Source organism: Oryctolagus cuniculus, chromosome 8 (genome assembly GCF_964237555.1).
Source record: "Oryctolagus cuniculus chromosome 8, mOryCun1.1, whole genome shotgun sequence".
Lineage (NCBI taxonomy): Eukaryota > Metazoa > Chordata > Mammalia > Lagomorpha > Leporidae > Oryctolagus > Oryctolagus cuniculus.
The window spans coordinates 99,949,712-99,957,132 of record NC_091439.1 but is presented as its reverse complement, the minus strand read 5'-3'; positions in this window follow the sequence as shown (position 1 = coordinate 99,957,132).

Sequence of the window (7,421 nt, the reverse complement as noted above, 5' to 3'; positions counted from 1 at the left end):
CTATATGTAGTTCTCAATCGGGAGTCAAACATCACCCTCTCTGAGTGAGAAGATTCATCAGTCCCCTGTGCTTATATGCACATTATTTCTACTACTAGTATAACATCTCATAATTTCATAAATGCCTGTTAGAGTTTGGATGTTATTGCTATGCCCTCAAAAGTTCATGTGTTAGGAGCTTGGTCTTCAATGTGGTCATGTTGGGAGGCTGAACTTTTAGGAAGTGGAACCTAGTGGGAGATTCTCAGGTCAAGCAGGGATTGTTCTTGAAACAGTTAAAGGTAGGTCCCTGTGGCCCCCTTGGTGGTGTTGGTGAGATGATTGTTATAAAAGCCAGCTGCTAACCCCAACCAGTTATTTTGCTTCCTTTCTGGTGTTGTGATTTCTTCCCAAACAAGCTCTCACCATGCCATATGGCACAAGGTGATGCAACCAAGAAGGTCTTCATTATGAAGTACATAAACCCTATTTCTTTATAAAGTTAAGTCTAATACAGGTCTTTCATTATGGCAACAAAAAACTGGCTCATGCAGAATTTTGCGAATATCTTCTGTGGATTTCTGTGTAGAATTACACTGACCTGTAGAATCATTGCAGTTTCTCATCAGCCAAATATAAAATGAATCCCATTGCTGGTGGTAATTGGTATACTGACACATCACTACTGAAAGGATTCTCATTTGAGCTGGCTTGGAATTAGGTAGAGGTGAAGTGGAAACACTGGAGTAGGCAGTTCTGGAACTTGATTGGTACTGTGTATTACCAGGTAGTAGCACAGACTGATAATGAGTGATTTCATGACTGGATAGAACCTCTGCGTGCTTTCAGTCGTATTAATTCATAAGCCCCAGTGAGAGCAACAGAAGCCCATGACGCAACAGAAAAGGCCCAACTAGGATCAATCCCCAGCACATCTAGGTGACCTAAGTCAGTTTTACAAAGTGGTGGCACAGCTGCCCATGTTACCTGCTTCTGGGGCTCTGATGTCTCTCCTGTGGGTTACATCTATATGACTCAAGAGGGTTAGATCCCCCATGAACAGCTGTAACTGAAGAAAACGAGGGGTCTGTTGGACAAATTGTTTAGTCTGTTGTTTTGATGTTTGCCAAAAATGGACTTTTATGGCATTGAGTAGACTTGTGAGCAGTACACTTGGATATATATTGTGCAGGGGTGAGAAGCGTCCTGAAGTGCTGACAAACATGAAGGCTGGGGAGCAGCAAGTACCTTGGCATGTGGAAGATCAGAGACATGGTTATCTGGAGAACCAACATGTGGATGGGATCCATAGTGAGAGCATTTTTGAGTTTCACAATAATGACCCTTGAAGAGAACTCAATTCAGACAGACACCTCAAAACCAGGTGCACATGACGTTAGGTAGGAAGCTAGTAGCCTATGTGTGTGTGTGAGAAGGGCCTGAGGAAACTGGCAACTGCAAAAGTCTAGCATCTACAATTCAAAGTCCTGCCCAGACCCTGGTAACCTTCCAGGTGGTCCCAGCCCTTCCCCCATGGGAAAGCTCTCTCCTCAGCACCAAATGGGTTAGCTGGCCTGATAAGACATCCTCTTGTCAAGGCAGGCACCCTAGGGGGAAGCCCGATTGCTAACGCTAGCAAGATTCCTGCTGTCTGATAGCAAACTTGGGAAGAAATTTTTCTTATTACCTTTAGTCCTAGAGGAGGAAGCGAAGGAGAAACCTGGACCCCTTTCCCTTATAAGCTCGAGTCTAAACAAACACTGTGCACCCAGCTCTCTGTGCTCTGCTGAGCCGCCCACCTGGTCTGCCAGGTGTATTCTCTCCATTCAACCATGTACCCTTGCTTTGCCCAGTCTGAGTGACTGGGCGCTCTCTCTGTCCCTTCCATTCCCCTGAAAACCTTGTTATTTCACTCTGTGTCTCACACTTGGATTCTTTCTTGCATGAAGACAAGCACCCCACGACTTTGCTCTGGTGTCAAGGATACTTACCCCGTAGAGTTCAGTGACTCCTATCTTTGGCTTCCAAATGTATATGAAATCAGTTCATGTGTAGAAAAGTCATGATGGGAGGAGTGAAAGTTGTTCAGGGTCTCAACACATTTCCTCCTTTGTGAGGACAATTGAGCTACTGCCTCCCTGGCAGTAAGCACTTGATAACAGACGAATCCCTAGGCAGTACATTAACTATAGAAGCCACCTTCCATCCAGCTACACCTATGTCACATATGGGTGTCCCTACTCTGATTACAGGTTCTCTGCCAGTCCCATTATAGGACAGCAAATGTCTCATGTACCGACAAGTTGTCACCCAGCAGATCCTAAGGCAAAGTTTAATTTTCCAGTGGGAAATTTATGACCATGAGTACATGACTTTATGACTTATACCATATACACATCATGCTAAAGTAGCAGTCTGTCATTAGTCACCAATAGGGAAGGTCCATTAAGGGCTCATCTGAGGTATCAAAAGAGAAACTAGATAGTCTATAAAGTCAGGGTATTATCCTACTATGAATATTTTTGATAATTCAAGAACTAATGTGTTGGGGCCACTGTTGTGGCACAGTAGGTTTAGGATACCAACTATGATACTGGCATCCTGTATCAGATAGTGTGCTCCCGCCACTTTTAGTCCAGCTCCTTGCTAATGCCTCTGGGAAAGCAGCAGAAGATGGTCCAAGTGCTTGGAACCCTGTCACCTATGGGACATCTAGGCTCCTGGCTTTGGCTTGGTCCAGTCCCTAGCTACTGGCAGCATCTGGGGAGTTAACCAGTGTATGGAAGATATTTTCCTTTTTTTCTGTCATTCATTAAAAAAAAAAAAACAACTAATACTTCCTGCTCTATCCCTAAGAACTAGAATGCTTGGGACTGGAAATTTAAGATTAAGATTTATCATCATATTCTGGGAATGCCATGGGTTGCATTGGTTCTTCCCACCACAAATTCAAATGCTGAAGCCCCAGTTCTGTGTATGTGACTATATTTACAGATGCGGTCTTCAAACAGACAAAGTTAAAAATGAGATTATCATGGTGGGCCATAATAATAAGGAAATGGGGTCCTTATGAAGAGAGATCAGGATACAGAACACACAATGGACACAGAACACACAATGGGAACACCACAAGCCAAGGAGAGCACCCTCAGAAGAACCAAACAGGGGATGCTTTGACCTTAGATGTCCAACCTTCAGAACTGTAAGAAAATGCCCCCCACCCCCAGACTGGTTTTTTATGACAGCTCTAGAAAATTAGCACAGCAATCAATTTGCAAAATTTGTTGTTTTCTATCTGCTTCCTTTACTCTGCTGTGTTGAATGTACTGGTTTGAGATTGGAAGAAAATTCTTCCTGTTCTGAACCTGAAATATGAGTATTGAACCAACAGACCAGGGCATCATTGCACTGACAGGAGTAATTGGATTTGAGTATCAGGAGGAGTATTAACTGCTTTTACAGAAGGGGGGGGGGGCGCACAGAAATCTGACACTTTGGGCTCACTGGGAGCATTTCTCCAGACTTGCTATGTAACTTTTATTGCCTTGGCAAATGTATCAACCAGAGGGTGACCAGACTCAAGCAATCAAGGGCTCAGACCACTTGGGGTTGATAGAATGTCCCCAAATCAGGCAAGCAAGTAAGAATGGCTACAATGTCAGCTAAGAGCAACAGGAAATTGGAACAGGTGGTAGGGAAGGGTAAGATGAATACCGTTTTCACCTGCATGTGAACTGCAATGCTTCTTTTGTATTATATACTTTTCTACAGGTTGTGGCTGACCAATTTGTAACAGGGCAGACTAAGTGATTTGTGGTTCCCACTGCAAAAGTAAAATGTGAGATTCAGTGCTCGAAAGTAGAAAGAAAATGATGTGTAAGATACTGAAATACTGCATAAAACATTTTCCTTTCTACCTTCTGCTCTCTTTTTCTTGTCTACAGTGTTGTAAATTTCATATTTGATGTTGTGCTCCTTCTTGTAAACAGATACCCCAGCTCAGTGGTAGGCCTTCACAAGTACCTGGGATTCCCCATTAACTTATCATGTCTGTGAGTAGTTAACGGGACTGTCAGGTCAGCCCTCCTGCCAGCTGCAGGACCAATACACTTTTCATTTTTCCTAGCATTCATTGTCCTAACCCAGAGTGGACCAGTGTCCTCCAGGTGAGTGCAACTTCCATTTTGGAAAGTGTTTGGGCATCTGGGTTGGGAGTGGGCAAAATACCTGTCCCTGACTGATTGCCTGCCATGACCTTGAAGCCAGGAGCAGCACTGCCACTGCTGTGGCCCATACAGACACGGAGAGCGTGTGACTCAACACCGACCCTCTCTGCTAATGTGTCCAGGCTAGTGCTGGGAGCAAACCGGGAGAGTACAAGCCACAGACCTCACCGCATGGACGTGACCTGATGGCTACAGGGAAGGGCAGGTTGGCAGCAGTGGTCTATGGGCCAACGTGGTTAGGGGAATCTCGGCATCTGTGGTGCTGGGGCAAAGGTAGCAGAGAGCATCACATCCTTCCTAGGAGGCAGGGGGAGATGGCATTGCACTACATATAAGTTCCTAATACCCTTCTCTCCTCTCCTCCAAAGTCCACCATGGTTCTTTGCTGGGTAAGATTTCACTCCCAAAACACAAAGTCAGAGATGAAACCTGTTAAGGTGGCAACTACTGGGCAATAAGCCACACACATCAAGCCCTACTGAACATTACACTGAGTGGAACTACACAGGTCACAGGACATGAGGCTGTCTTTTTCCCGAAGGTGACTTAATACAAGACCTGAGTGTTTATCAGCCCTTGTCCTGTTGATGTACAATGTAATACATTATCCCTTTTAGTATTTTTTTTGTTCTAGTTAATACTATTGGTTGAACTCTGTAATCAACACACATTTATTCTTAGGTGTTGAAATTTAACTGAAAAGTGATCCCTGTTAAATATAAGAGTGGGAATAAGAGAGGGAGGAGATGTACAATTTGGGACATGCTCAATCGGACTTGCCCCAAATGGTGGAGTTAGAAATGTGCCAAGGGATTCCGATACAATCCCATCAAGGTGGCATGTACCAATGCCATCTCACTAGTCCAAGTGATCAATTTCAATTCACAATTGATCACACTTATAGGTCTAAGAGTCAAAGGGATCACAAAAACAAGACTAGTGTCTGCGAATACTAACTGATAGAATAAAAAAGGGAGAGGAAGATCCAACATGGGAAGTGGGATACACAGCAGACTCATAGCATGGCAGATGTCCTAAACAGCACTCTGACCTCAGAATCAACCCTTAAGGCACTCGAATCTGGCTCAAGAGCCCATGAGAGTATTTCAGGCATGGAAAGCAAAGACATTCTGGCAAAAAAAAAGAACCTAAATGAAAGGTCTCTGCAACTGAGATGTGAGATCCCAGTGGAAAGAACGGGGCAATCAAAGGAGGAGATACCTTTCTCTGAAGGAAGGAGTGAACTTCTACTTTGACTATGACCTTGTCTAAATAAGATCAAAGTCAGCGAACTCAAGAGGCTTCCACAGCCTTGAAAACTCATGACTAGAGCCTAGGGAGATTTCTGACGCCATAAACAAGAGTGTCAAATTGTTAAGTCAACAACAAGAGTCACTGTGTACTTACTCCATATGTGGGATCTCTGTCCTTAATGTGTTGTCCAACGTGAAGTAATGCTATAACTAGTACTCCAGCAGTATTTTACACTTTATGTTCTGTGTGGGTGCAAACTGATGAAATCTTTACTTAATATATACTAAATTGATCTTCTGTATATAAAGATAATTGAAAATGAATCTTGATGTGAATGGAATGGGAGAGGGAGCGGGAGATGGGAGGGGTGCGGGTGGGAGGGAGGTTATGGGGGGGAGTCATTGTAATTCATAAAATGTACTCTGGAAAATTATATTTAATAAATAAAAGTTAAAAAAAAGACCTGAGTGTACCTGGGTGGTGGAAGAGGTAGACGGGAGTAAACACCTGCAGTATCCTGGGCCATGCTGTTTTGACCTAACTTGGATGTTGTCTACAGTCATGTTGGATAATTCTGGTAACAAAATACCTGGACTACTGGATGCGTATCTTAACTTTTCTTCTTCAGGACCCACTGCTGAATCCAAAGGAACATGCAAAGGCCAACGATCCTTATGGCATGGAAGTTTGTGGATGCTAAAGCCCCTGAGGTCAAATTTCATTCATTGTGGGATGGAGACTGATGGACAAAGGCACAGGCCTTTACCTCTTGAGTCCTATTTCTGAGAGACATTCACAAAACTTTCCAGAGATCCTGGTGAAAAAGGAGTCCTTGGTTTCTAACACATCATCCTGCTGATTTTTCTTCCTTTCCCTTTCCTCATGCTTGCTTTCTAGCGTCACCTCTTGCTTTCTGGTGTCGCCTCACCTCCCAAGTACACTGATTTTAGAGATGGCAAACCAAGGTGTAGGTGGTGGGAAATGAGTGGTGAGTGATTCCACAATAGGATTTTTTCTACCAGTGTATCCTTCAATCATTGACAATAACTTCTACTAATAGGATTATTTAAAGTGTACAGTTCTGATGAGATTTTTAGAAACTAGCAAAATAAAAACAAATGTTCAGAGATGTAAACAGTTTTCTACATGCATTCAAGAAGTGGAGATGTTAAATGCCTCTCCCCTCTTTCTGAGAGTATGTTTGCTTATTTGTTTTATTTTTGTACCCTGGAAGGGTCTCAAGAATTATCTCTTTAATTCCACACAAATACAGCAAATAAATAAACTGCTATTTGGAATAAAATCTTTAATAAAATCTTTGAGGTAGTAATGGAGTTTTGAACTTTAAAGCTAAGGATTCTTTTGAAAATGTAGATTGATGTCCATTGTTTTTTTTTTTTTTTTTTTTGAGCTAGAGCTTGGTCAATAAAAATTGTGTTGCTGTTTTTGGGAGAGACATTTCATTTGCAGACATTGATTATAGCTTCACTATGCAGCATGTTGATGTTTATTTGTGTGGACATGAATGTTTTCCTATTTTAATTGTTACTAGATTCCAAGCTGAGATCTATGTGCTTACAGACAAGATGTGAGAGATGGTCCTTATCTTTGGCCCTAAAAGTAACCTTGAAGGCTAGATTTTGTTGAAGTTCACCCTGGTGCACAATACAATCTGTTTTATATTCTTTTTATAATTTTTATTTATTTATTTGGAAGGGGAGAGAGAGAAAGAGAGAGAAATTACTGAGAGAGAGAGAGAGAGAGAGAGAGAGAGAGAGAATTACCTATTCCTTCCCCAAATTCCCACAACAGCTGAGGTTAGTCCAGGCAGAAGCCAGGAGACAGGAACTAAATCTGGGACTCCCTCATGAGTCAGAACTTGAACTCGGACATTCCTGTGTGGAACACAAGTGTCTCAAGCAGTGTTTTAACTGCTAGGCCAAATGTCTGTACCTCTCTTTA